Below are 13,458 nucleotides of genomic sequence, written 5' to 3' on the forward strand. Positions count from 1 at the left end.
AATATTGTTAAACTCTTACTGTGCCTAATATATGTTAAACTTTATCATAGTATGTATGTGTAGGAAAAAACATGATATATTTAGAGTTTGTAATATCTATGGTTCAGGTGTCTGCTGGGGCCTTGAAACATGTCCTCTGTGGATGAGGCAGGGGACTGTTGTAATTATTTTGAGATTCAAATATATTGGCTCAGTTTATTTAGCAGCATATTCATCTTACGGAATAAGACGTGAAAATGCTTTCACACTTAGGTATTTAAGAAACTTTAGACACTTTCAAAGAAAAAGATCTAAAACCAAAATAAACATATAGCAGAGACTAAAATGAATAAATTTAAATATTCTAATGAGGGAAATTATATATGCACGTGTGTGTGATGTATGACTGACTCTCTTTTGCATGCAAGAAAGAGTTTGAGTTTACTTCTATTACTAAATTTTTGTTATAAATTTGATTTAAGGTTAAAACAACCTAAAGCACATTGACATTTTTATTCACAAGCCAATTGATTCGCAATTTCTCTAATACAATATACCTTGAACATTGCTTTTAGACTAGACATTTTAGTGGATTAATAAGTAAGAAATATATTAGGTGGTACCTATACATTTGAAAGAAGAAGCCAGGAAAGCAAACAAAAACAATACCAGTGAGATAAAATGTGTTAAGTTAAGTAGATGACCCTTGAGATTATCTAGGAAAAGACATGCTCAGTATAAAATTAAAATGTGTGACTTTTGAGACTGGTCTAAGTACAAACCAGGTAAGAGCTAGCTGAGAGATGTAAAAGCCTATGGCTCTATTTTGAAGTTCATCAAACTTCATCATATGATTTAATATAATCCTCAAATACTTAAATAGTTTAATAAACTTTAAGTGCTATGAAATATGTTAAATTTAAGGAACCATGGGTCACAAAATTAATGTTTTTATCCTGTACTTTTTATTCTCCAAATATTTAAAAGAACAGCAAACTTACATTTATTTCACACATAAAATAAGAATTTTAATGTTACATTTTCTAACTTAAGTCGGGTTGGTCCTCAATAAACTGTATTTCTTTGAATAGCAATTTAGGTATGTAGGCTTAGGCAGCATATGAAGATCGTATATGAAAAGTATGCTCTCTCTATACCACAATTGTTAAGGTTGAATTTGTCACAAATCTAATTCAGGATAGTCATCCTCCTTGTGTGGACCTCAGATCCCCCTATCAACACTTGTCGGCCTGTGTAAAACACAGACATAACAACCGTAGTAATCTTTTGGGTAAAATTAGGTGACTGAAAACAAACTTCTGCTCTAGGTCCTTATTAGGGCTGGAACACAGCCTAAGGAGAGAAAGAAAAAAAAGTTATACATACATGAAATTTTTTTCCTGGACAATTTTGATAGTAATAAGGACTATAGATACTTGATTGAGCACATTCACAGTTTGCTTTGCTGTTGAAATATGACACTTGGCTATCTCTCTTCTGGGATTTCCTAGTAGATTTCTAGAAAACTGATGATCTGAAATGAAGTCTATTCTTATCAATGGAATTTTAATATCAGATATTTTGGATTCAGTTAAGGCCATCCTATTTACATCAGGAATAAATTTTGTGCAATTTAGCTTATTCTTTATCATTAAAATTTGGGAATAAGAGGAGTATAGTACAAGCTATAACAATAATGGAGGCAAAAAATAATACAGATATTACACCAGTAAAATATATTCTGTAACTCAAAATTGCAGTAAGTTCTCTTAGAGCAAGTCTCCATTAGTTTTTCACATCCAAATGGTTAGCTGACACTAGATAAACCAAGTTCACACAATTTGCAAGATGTATTATTCTGCACACTTTGTGACATATGATGTAAGCACAATTCAGGGCTGTTTGGCTTCCTCCCACTTTTACACTCTTCACATAATAAGCAAAGGCAAGCTGGGGGTGCTATAGACTCAAGAAAACCAGAGGGCTTTCTGAATTTATAGGGATCACCACAACATGCAAATAGCTATCTCAGATGCTAATAATTTGCATCTGGTATAAGAATTGGAACAAAGATGTACACATTAGTAAGGGGCACTATAGTTTTAACTCAGCTTTAGCTTAAAGCTTACTTATTAAGCTTTAACTTAATACACATTCTGATTTCTGGAATGGAATTTTAGAACACGGCCAAGGAATATGAAAATCTTGGACATGGGGCTACTACCTTTAACTATTTTTATTTTCAGAAAGAAAAGACAGTGAGAAATAAAGGAGGTATTTAAATACTCTTCCAGCAAGCAAGCAGAAATCAGCTTTACCTGTGTGTAGGTTTTCAGTGTAAGAAATGAAGAGCCTTAAAGCCTTCATATTGCCTTCTTAAAAGCCCCCTAGTTCAAATTCACCCTTACATGCTCCTATTCTCCTAGGAAGGAGGAAAAGAAAATTTCCACTGACCCAGCTCGTGATTTACATACAGAGAGCAAATAAATGAATGGAGTGGGGGTTGGGGCAGTGAGAAGGAATGTGTTTCCTTTTCAACCGCAGAAAATAAGATTACTTACCAAGAACATTTTTATCCAGGGCAAATGTTTATTCCCTCTATCATTCGGCGCCTCAGTCTCTGCAAGAAATCAATTTCCACTCTACCTTTCCCTCCTATTTCCAAAAAGAGGGGCGGGGGGTGGATAATGTTTAAGCTTCAGGATCCAGAGGAAGATAGAGCAGAGGGCAAAAGACTCCCACAGCGCTCTTCATCCAGATCCAAGCTCGGAGAGTGAACCCATGGGGAGGGAGGGATCTTCTCTAAGGAGGGTACCGAGGGTGGCGAGGGGGGAATCATTTCACAGCCAAAATATAAATCATCTACAAAGAGAATTACCAGCCCCTCAGTCACACAAGCAATTCCCCGGGGGAAGTAGGTTTCAAAGAGGAAAGGGAAGTTCTTCAATTGAACGAGACAGAGAGAGAGAGAGAGAGAGAGAGAGAGAAACACCTAGGATTTGGGTTTCGGGTTTGGGCTTAGAGAAGGGATGGGACCATGGAGAGGAAAATAGAGAAGGAATAAAGCTAATCTTACCCCATCGATCAGGCGATCGTGTGTGCTGTATCGGGATACGAAAATGGCAAGATAATGCATTCAGCAGCAAAGCCATTTCTAGCATACTCTCCCTCCTCGGTAACTGCAGGAATCAGAGGGGACGCGAGAGCCTCACAGCCTGTCACCCGCTCTCCCAGAAAGCGGAGGTTCTAAAGCTCTAGCTTCTAAAACAAGGCATTTGGAGCTGAGGTTTCGGGTGGAAGTGAATTGCCTTGAGTCGCGGGCTGCAGAATTCTCCAAGAAAACAGGACCTGGGAGGGCTCCTGCTGCCGCCGCTGCAGCTTGTAATCAGGGCTCCGGGCCCCCTTGCCCAAGCCTCCGGCACAGCGCCCCCGAGAGCGCCCGGCGACTCGGCCTCACCCGCATCTTCAGCCCTTCGATCCCCCCCCCCACCCCATGCAAATCGCTGATGATTTGGTCATCCTAAAGTGACCACAGTGGTTTATTTGGGGGCGTTGGTTGTTTTGGGCTTCCTTACTACGCCTCCCTCAGTTGCTGCGAGTGAAAGAGTTCAAGGGAAATCCTAGTGAAATACACTGATGGAATACTATTAATCCTAATAATAATGTTCCCAACGCAGGTAACTCTTAAAGAACTGAGAGTGGGAAGATCAGAGCAGGATTTCCGAAGCAGTGCCCTCTTGAATTCTCATTGGATCCTTCCCAGCAGCCTAAATCATTCTTGCTGCTGTATCTATCAGGATGACTACAGCCTTGCTCACTAGTTCTCTCTTTATCTGTCTTCAACACATCCTTTTACTTCTCTTTGCAAATTTATCTGTTTTTCACCTCCTGTTCTCTGGGGTTACACAGCTTCTATTTCCCTGCACTGTATGGGCATGTACAGTCAGTAAATTTTCACTTTGTCTGCCTAAGGATCATTACAAATAAGCCCCCCCACCCCCCAAAATAAAAGGCACCTCTTTCACATTTTGTTTCTTTTCCTTGGGGGTTCATGGCTTTCTGTGTAACTGGTTTGTAGTTGGTTACATGCCACCAGGAACTGCTGATTTTTTCAAAGTTCCACCACCCTGCAGCTCATCACTACCTTGATTTGGAAGATCATGGAATATCTGTTTGCATCATGGATATATTTTTCTCACAGTCATCTTGCTTCCTGAAATGTCCTCTGGTAAGTTATTCTCCTCATATTTAATTAGAAACTTATTGCTAGTATTATTTTTAATAAGCTTTGTTTCGGCACTATCTCATTTTTTAAGGTATTTTTGTTACTTTCCGAACTCAAAGATCTATGTGGCTGTTCATTAATTAGTATATTAGTTGAAATTGTGCTACTAAGATATAGCCCATGTAATGAATCATCCGATCACCTTTTATATTATTTATTTCTGTCCTCATTTATATTACAGGTTATAGGAAACATTAACTATCCCTCCCCCCTCCCATTAATGCTTCTTGGCACACATTCTTGTGCCATTTGAAAGGTCAAATTTTATATGTTTATCTAAGAGTAGGCTTAAAAGAAACCTTCTGACAATTTCAGGGTCCGAGAAAGTTCACTAGTCTCTGATCTTCAGAAGGTTGTTCAGGTCAGCATTTGCTCATTGCAAGCAATTACATGACTGAAGGAGGACTTTTGTAAAGTGTATTTTTATGGGTTTAGCAAGGCACTATGCACTAAAAGCCACTCTATGGTAAGAAGAGTGGGAGTTTTAAGTGCACCATTTTATTCTTATAATATCCCAAATCACACATGAACATGTTATTTTGGACATTGTATTTCAATTCAGGCATCATATTTAGTACATTTCTGATTTTGTGAATTTAGCTGGTGAACAGCTAATTGGACACAGAGTGCGCATTTCAGAGGAAGAGAGCTATCGGAAGAAAGCACTGATTATCTTGGTTCTAATAAATTGAAAATCAGGGACAGACTTTGTATGAAAAATTTAATTGCCTCACTCTTCACACTCGTTCAACCCCCAGACTCAATTTTTAATAAGTATGTTAATATGTCACTGTTTTTTGCTTTTATGAACATCTTTTATGGCTTAACTGACAGTTATGATTATCACTTCCCCTTTAAGTATAGGTATGTTGAGGAACATTTAAATCTTAGCTTTTACTTCATATATTGACAAGGACATGGTATTAATTAAATGTCAAGACTGCGTGTATTGCAATCTCTAATGCATACGAAGGTTTTAGGGTTTTCTCTGTGACACCCCCCCACCATGCCCAGCCCCCATCAGATCAAGTTCCTGGTTTCTGCAACATTTCTCTTCATTGGGATGGACGGAGGTGAGAACCTATTGTTTAAGCTTTTTTTTTTTTTCTTTCTTTCCTTATGTCTTTTCTTCCTTCATTCTCCTTTCTTTTTCCATTTTTTTTCCCTCTCTCTCTATTTTTCTAATTTCTCAGAAAGAACTATGCCTGTCCTCATTGATGGCTGACGCGACAACCTAAGTAATGCTTTTTTAAATTCAAAAGCCCTTTTAGCTTCCAGACATAAAAGTACTCCAGCTGCAGCGTCACCCCATCCCCCACTCTCAGGATTCAAGGGCTTTCCCCCCTTGGCTCCCACCGCCAGCCCATCAGAACAGGGCTGAGACTGTGGTCCGCACCACTTGGCGCCCCTCACCCGTCACTAGTTTCTACCTGGTCTCCTTCCTAGTCTGGTCGTCCTGTGACAAGTGCCATCCGCCGCCGTGACTTTAGTTGAAGAAACAAGGGCTTAGCATAATTCACCAATTCAAATATCCTCTTTGGAGGACTGCTGCTATTGCGCAAAGGTGGAAGGAGGGGGGTTAAAAAAAACAACAGCAACAACCCCCAAAACAAAACCAAAAAACGCAACTTTCAGGGCAGTCAGACCTTTTCTTCTTAACCTCGTCTACTCCAGTACAGCCCAGACGTGCGGTGTTAGGTAAGTGCGCTTTGCTCTAGGATAGCCTGAAACTCAAGCTTGTGAGGGGACAGTTACGTCTGAGAGGCTCTGCCGCCAAGGACGCTTAACCAGAGGGCTATCAACAGGCGACCGTGCCCGGAGGTTTCTCCGCAGCTCCCAGCAACGCCTAAGCCACCTGGGCGCGGGGAACGCGGACGAGGTGCCCGGTTGCCTGGCTGGCGGTGGGCTCGGGGCTGGGTGTGGGGATGGCGCCGTGGGCAGGGACTGGGTCCCCCACTCTGCCGGGCTGGCGCAGGCTCCGCACTCAGCCCTGCGGTGCGCTGGGCTGGGGTGGGCATTTGCAGCCCCTGAGCGTGGGGCGCGCAGGGGGGCTGCCTCCGTGCCTCCCGCTCCATTTCCAGCCTGCCTCAGGCCAAACTGGAGCAAAACCTCTTTTCTGTCTGAAAGCACAGACTTGGGAGCTCTTGACTCTTATCAACGCCCTTCTGCATTTGCATTTGCATTTGCTTGCTTTATTTATTTATTTATTTATTTATTTATTTTTATTATTTTTAATGAGCTATACCTGAGACTAATAAATGACGGCTTTTCAGCATGCCTGCTTTATAAAACCATAATAGCCGTCTTCACCCCCCTAAGCTGCTTAGTTGGGCTTACACTTGCTAACTGACTTCTCAGGCTCTGTGTTAAAGTATTACTGGCCGTCATTCCCTCTCTGCCTTCACCAACTCGCAAGAATCTGGGGGAGGTGGGGTGGGGGAAAGAGAGTTGGATTTCAAATTGGAGCTGGAGCTTGGAATATAAGGTTGAAGTTAAAGCAAAGAGTGAGGTTGGGAACCGTTTGGCTTATGTTAGACCCACTTTCAAGTTGGGCTTTTATTTTTCTGTTTCCCGTTTTCTGGAGGTGGGGTGGGAAGTAGGAGGATCTGGGACTGAGAGCGCTCCCCTTGGTGTCCACCCGAGAGGGGGTGGTGCTTCTTGGCCGCCGATTACTGCTGGTTCTACAGCCAAGCAGTGGCAGAGAGTGTAAGTCTCTGATGGCTGTTCTCCTGGTCCCCAAGAGTTGAACCGGAGTATTTTACTCTGCAGCAGGTCGAGAACGTGATCAGCCATTTAGAGCAGGGACCTCCTTCTAATGGGAATCCGTTTGGGAAACGCTGGGGAGGCTCTACCTCCGAAGATAAGATGCCTGTTTCGAGCTGTGTGAGATGCCAACCAGAGGCTTGAAAAGAGGAAGAGGTGACTGGGGTTGCAAAATAACCCTAGTATTGCTTACACATATTCTAGCCAGTCAAATGTATGTAAGCCAGGGAGAAAGCATCAAGGTATAAACTGTCACAGCAGCTTCGAAGACAGATGATTCAGAATTTTGAGACTTTTTGCATGCTGTTTAGATTCCTTTGTCATCATGCAGTTAAGCAGGTAAGGACTGAATGTCTATATTTTATTGATAATCATATAACCTGTATTTGACCCATCCTGGGATAATTTTTCCCTGATTCAAGCGATGGGATACACGTATTCTCCGATGGTTCTGCTTTGATGCATAACTTCTTAGTATTCATGTTGGTGAACCCTTTAAGTCCATTTAAATGTTTAACTTGCATTCATTTACATGCTTAATAATGTTACAAAAATCATAAACTGGGCAGAGGTGAGAGGAAGAAATGGGGAGGGTACAGAGTTGGAGGAAGGGATGCATAACCCTAATGAAGTATGTAAAATAGTAGTTGCAGAAATGCCTTGAAATAGTGCTTCTTGTTAAGGTCACAGACCTTAATATAAGGACGATTGGAGAATTATAAAGGGCATCTTGAAGTAGCAATTTAATTCTGACTACTTGAGAGAAACGTTTAGTGGGTTACAGCCTTATTATTTAATCAGTTTCAAAAAAAAAATCTTGGGGTGGGGGTTGGTTGGGTTTTCAAACAGGATAAGAAAAGAGCTTGCCCTAAGGCTATGTTATACGTGACCCCAGTATAGAAATTTTTGATCTCGGAAAGCCAGTTGGAAACTGAAAAAATAAATTTAGAAAATAGTAGTAAATCACCCATAAATAAAGCTTTTATAAATTCCAAATTTTTAGATGTATAATGTTAGTAGTCAATAGATTTCTTCTATTTAGATTTAACAAAAAACTTAATTAAAAGGAGAACACATATTTTGAATGTGTGAAGTTTTGTTATTATTATTGATAATATTTTGCTATGTTTTGCTTACATGCTGAAGGAGTCTGGAGTCCCCACATAACGAGGCAAAAAATAAAACACAATCCTAAAACTATTCCATTTATTTCTAACACTTTCTCTTCTCTAAGAAATTGTACTCTTTAAGATTTTCTCGGGAAATATTTATAGTACTCACATTTATTGACGTGGATCCCTGATCAATAATTTTTCTGCTTGTAAGGCTCACTGATAACACCTTGAAAATATAAGAAGAATAATTGAAACTTTGGCTCATAAAATTGCAAAGTTATAGTGCTTTTCTTAAAAGGGAGTTTGAGGCAGGAGGTAGTTGTTACTTCAGTAGAGAGTAATTTGTCAGGGAGTTCCAATTCCTCAATTCTTTGGCATTTTACCTTCTGGAGTTTTAATGTAGTGAACATGCTCAGTGTGTGTGTGTGTGTGTGTGTGTGTGTGTGTGTGTGAACGCCCACTTTTGGGTGGGTGGAGAAAGTATTTATTTAAATCTACATTGCTTTAATAATGTTTTCCAAATGAAATAGACACGATACAAATGATTGATTTCATTTATCATTTAATCAGATAATATGTAATTCTAGGCTCTCATGAAATATTTTCCTAAAGTCAACATTATAATGAAAATGTAGATTTTTTTAAATAAAATACAGTACCTCTTGATTTTCTTCATGCAAAATGATTAGTATATTACAGTTAAGTAAATCAAACCTAAGTAGGAAGAAACCTTGGGATTCTAAAAGAATGTGTGTGTTTGTGAGTGTGTATGTGTGTGTTTGTGAGTGTGTATGTGTGCGTGTGTACTATATATACACATGCATACATAAAATTAACCTCACTACTAGATTTGTGTGTTCTTTAAATAAAAAATGGAATTTCTTTTCAGAATAGTGCCTTTGTGTGTTTCTCTCTACAAGTGCAAAGAACTTAACTGGTAGGACTTCAGAACTTTGATACTTTGTTATCAACCTATGCTTCAGTTTCCTATATTCCCTGTTACGTTGATTTTTCTCATATTATCTCTAAAATAAGCAGTTTCTGACTAGAAGAAATACCTACAATTTCAGTAATCTAAAAAATTGGTTATTAGTTTGAAGTTCAGATACAAACAGGAATGTAATACCAATCTGTGACATGTTGAGTACAAATTTATCTTTCATGAAAAAATATCACAAAGATTTTTGGATATTGTGATTAAGACTTATGATTAATGAGGTAGGCCTCTAAGATTCTTAACATTTTTCTGTCTGTCCCTAGTGGTGGGTTATTGTGAAAAGTAGAGTGAGATGGGTTTAGGATACTTTCCTCAATGTTGATTCTAGTTCTACCTCCTAAATATGATCCTAGTGAAATTTCTTGACCACTCTTCATTTATTTTCCTCAACTCTCATACGGGGGAAAATATTATCTACTTTATAGAGTTGTTATAGATAAATGACATAAGAGATGAAGATGCTTTAAATAGACAAACATGCAATGAAAACAGTGTATTTTGAAAGATACCATTTACATTTAATTTTTTTTGTCTTTTTGGATAAAGTTCTCTTTCCATGAAAAAGTAATGATGTTGACAACTTTTATTTTTTTAAATATTAGTATCAAACATTCTTGGTCTATGGTGTTACGGTGTCTAATGAGTTTAAAAATATTTTCTGTTTGTTTTGATATTGTGTAGCTAAAAAACAAAACAAAAGTTCAAGAATACATTGCCTGAGGCACATTAGTTCTTAATTACATTATATTTACCTTGGCTTTAATGTAGTTCTGGGACAATAGTCACATTTACAAAAATAGTTACTCTTGATTAACTTTTCAGTATCATTTAGTGAAAGGAGAGTCTGATTTCTTAGCAAATTTATACGAATGACCTGATGATTCCTGTCTGTCTAATTGAAACAAGATAAAAATATTCACATGTAGCAACTTTAAAAATGGAAAAATGCAAAAAATGTCAGACTTTTTGAACATCATTTATTAACTAATATTCAGTTTACCAGAATAAATTAGGAGACATCTGGCATTGTTGATGTTTTAATTTAGCAACTACTTGGATATTTTCATTTAGACATTTAGGAATTTAACTCTGAGCAGTTTCTCCATTCACTGCTATATGGTTTTATGATTTTAATATTTACAATTCATAAGTTCTAAAGGAAAACAAAAAAATAATTTGTGTTTGAATATTATTGATTGCTAATGGATTGTTAAAAGAAGGGGATAGTATAATAATGTTTATTCTAGTGTAGAAAAAAAGATTCTCTAAAGATGAAATTTTATCATGAATGCTAATGACCTTTCTACTGAAAATATATCTGGAAGTTTTTTCTTTCTTTCTTTCTTTCTTTCTTTCTTTCTTTCTTTCTTTCTTTCTTTCTTTCTTTCTTTCTCTTTCTTTCTTCTCTCTTTCTTTCTTTCTTTGAGTGATATCAAATAGTCACTCTAACCATTTTATACTGGTCATCAAATATCTTCATCAATAACATTTCAAAGCTTTCATTACTATCATTTCAGGACATATTTGATGAGTTATTAAGAATATTGGTATCCAATTACTCATATGTAAACCTATCCAGTTACAAAGTCTCTATAGATAATGATTTCATAAACTATGAATCCACTCTTCTTACTTCATATATGAAATAAAGTATTTATGCATACAGTTCTGAGATATTTTTCAATTTTGTATTCAAAGTAACAAATCATGAATAACTAGTTGATGTTCTATAATTGAAATAAACACAATTATGATTCTCTAACCAATTTCTTTTCTCCTAAGTTTGAAGACAAAACTAATATATTTTAATGAGTTGACTGGATTCCTAGGTATTTATCATAAAACAAATAGTTGTGTTTTTTTTAAGATATTTATTTTTAACCAAGAAAGTATAAATTCAGATATGGAAAAATGACATGCATCCTAAAAAATTGAGAAGTCTTATAGATTCTTACTCCTCCATATTCATTGTTATTTCTTAAACACAATGTATGATTTCTCATATTTTTTATTTTTTATTAAATTTACAGTTAAAACTGTGTTTATCCTCAGTTAAACCTATTTTTATTTATAATTCATATTTTAGGAGTGTTTGTTTTAATGCCTAAACCCTAATTTACTCAGATGTAGATGCCTTTGAAAGCACCCAAAGCATAACAAATTTCATTTAATAGCTAATAAAGAAGCTACCATGTTATAGTTCCAGCAAATTAAATCTATAAAATACCCATTTATTGATTAAATTAATAAATATGTTAACATTACATTCGAATGTATTGTAGCTCTCTGCTATATAAGAATTATTGTCTCATAATGGTGTGTTTCATTTAAATTCCATTAGAGAGTTATTGTGAAAGAATACTTATAGATGGACTTATTCTTCCTGATTTCTGTGAATATCAGCCAACCTCATCAGGATTGAGCTGTTTTTTATTAACTTTTCTGGAGTCTTGCATTTTGTTAATTTTAAAAGCTATCTCCAGAATATTGCACTATTAAAAAACAATCTTGCCTTGGGAAGAGCAGAACTGAGTGCACATGCATTTTAGATTTTTGGTGTCAAATAGTGGCCAGAATATAAGCACACTGCTACTTTATAGATTCACTAAACACTCATTCTCACGACTGGAAGACATTTTCTTTAAAACATGCCAGATGATGTCCGCAAATGCAAGGTAGTTTGGGAAAGTGATTAAATCTAACTAAAAAATAAATTTAAAAATTGAAGCATGGTTTCAATCAAATATCATATTACAGAATCACATATGTTGTGTATAATGTGTTCTTCGTAATTTGTATTATCTTTGATAGACATATCCTTTTAGGATACAAGTTTTTCTTAACTGCTTTCAGATATGCAACTCAATACTGTGTGCAGAAGCTTTTTCTGTTGTAGCTAAAGTAAATATAGAACAAAATTAATTCAATCAGAAAGTCCTGGTGGAGACAATACATTTAAGTGTCTTTCATGTCTTTAGTATGGCAACATTTCTGATGGTATGAAAAACCCTCTAAATGTAAATAGATGATAGAACAGTTTTTTTCAGAAGTAAACACCTGTTAAATAATAAACAGAGTTTAAATTTTTAGAAGAAAATCATTAAAGGCTTCATAAATATTGCAGCAAAGTTGTAAAAAGTGATCCCTTTAGATAATTAACTCATGCTTTTCTCAACATTTTCTTATATAATACCAAAGATTAACATATAGACTAAGCATAGCTTACACAAAACATTTAAATTGAATGACTCATTTATAGTAATAACATTTTTGATTATTCATTTAGACCTGTGACTAATATACAAAGACAAAGTTAAGTACATTTTATAAACATGGTAAATAGTGTTTTGGAGATTATACTATGGAAAAACGTGGCAGAACAGAAGTTTCCAAAATAGAATAAAAAGGATCTACCTATTACCAATCAACAACAGTAACAACTAGAAAGTATTTTTTTGTTCCTTTTTACTAATTTCACTCCAAATGGAGTTTTTAAACAACTTGTTAATTTTAATTAAAAAACTTTCTTGAATTATTATGGGATGTGTGTTTTCCAGTTTGTCAGATGTATTCTTTTGTACTTATGAAAAGTTTCAACAATTACACAAAAACAACATTTTCATTTTTACATTGTGAACTAAGCAAAGTGAATCCAGTCTTCTCTGTGAATTAAAATTTATAGCTGAGGAAAAGGGACTCCTGAGGAATTTCTTAAGATGCACTCCACATATCTTTTAAAACTAAATTTAAAACTTCTTTTTTGATGAAATACTTATTTTAAGCATCTTTCTCTCCTTTGAGTGGAGACATAGCTTGTGGATTTATAAGCCTCTTTTCCTGGAACACACAGATTTTTCTAATCTATCACTCCTTATTTGAGAATTTTTAGATCAAGGACAGATTATTGACATTTTATTTTTTTTATTTTTATTATTTTTTTTTTAGGGAAAGAGAGAGAATTTTAGAGAAAATGCCAAGTAGACTCCCCACTGAGTGTAGAGCCCATCACAAGGCTGGACCCACGACCCTGAGATCATGACCTCAAGAGTTGGGCCCTCAACCGGCTGAGCCACCCAGGCACTCCTTGATGTTTTAATTGTATAGCTTTCTTTATATTTTGGCTAATTATGTTTGAATGGTGACAAAACTATGTGTAAGAGTAGTTTCGAGCATCCATGTTTCCTCTCAGAACTCGAGCAGTTCTTCATTTGTATCTGTCATCCATCCATGAAATGTAGATGTTTTACAATCATGCAAAGATAGGCCAGAAAGAATATGAAAGACCACTCATGTCATTCTTACTTTTTAAACCTATCCTT

The 13,458-nt window shown here is 36.4% G+C and overlaps 1 protein-coding gene and 1 long non-coding RNA gene across 3 annotated transcripts in view; one reads left to right on the forward strand and one right to left on the reverse strand.

The window, feature by feature from the left end:
- Positions 1 to 714: 714 nt before the first annotated feature.
- On the reverse strand, positions 715 to 3,448 carry LOC109490755. The gene is made up of 3 exons (XR_002144142.2): positions 3,056 to 3,448; positions 2,541 to 2,599; positions 715 to 1,332 (listed from the first exon to the last, which is right to left on the reverse strand). It is a non-coding gene; the product is annotated as an uncharacterized LOC109490755 (long non-coding RNA).
- Positions 3,449 to 3,998: 550 nt separating this feature from the next.
- BRINP3 (BMP/retinoic acid inducible neural specific 3) overlaps positions 3,999 to 13,458 on the forward strand; it is a 407,590-nt gene continuing 398,130 nt past the window's right edge. The window contains exon 1 of one of the 2 annotated variants that reach the window (XM_034667184.1): positions 3,999 to 4,207. The gene's annotated coding sequence lies outside the window, so the exon portion shown is untranslated. Of the gene's footprint in view, positions 4,208 to 5,684; positions 5,963 to 13,458 lie in introns of those variants that run through there. The other variant, XM_034667185.1, reaches the window with a different exon arrangement.

The sequence above is a fragment of the Ailuropoda melanoleuca genome, chromosome 8, assembly GCF_002007445.2.
Source record: "Ailuropoda melanoleuca isolate Jingjing chromosome 8, ASM200744v2, whole genome shotgun sequence".
Lineage (NCBI taxonomy): Eukaryota > Metazoa > Chordata > Mammalia > Carnivora > Ursidae > Ailuropoda > Ailuropoda melanoleuca.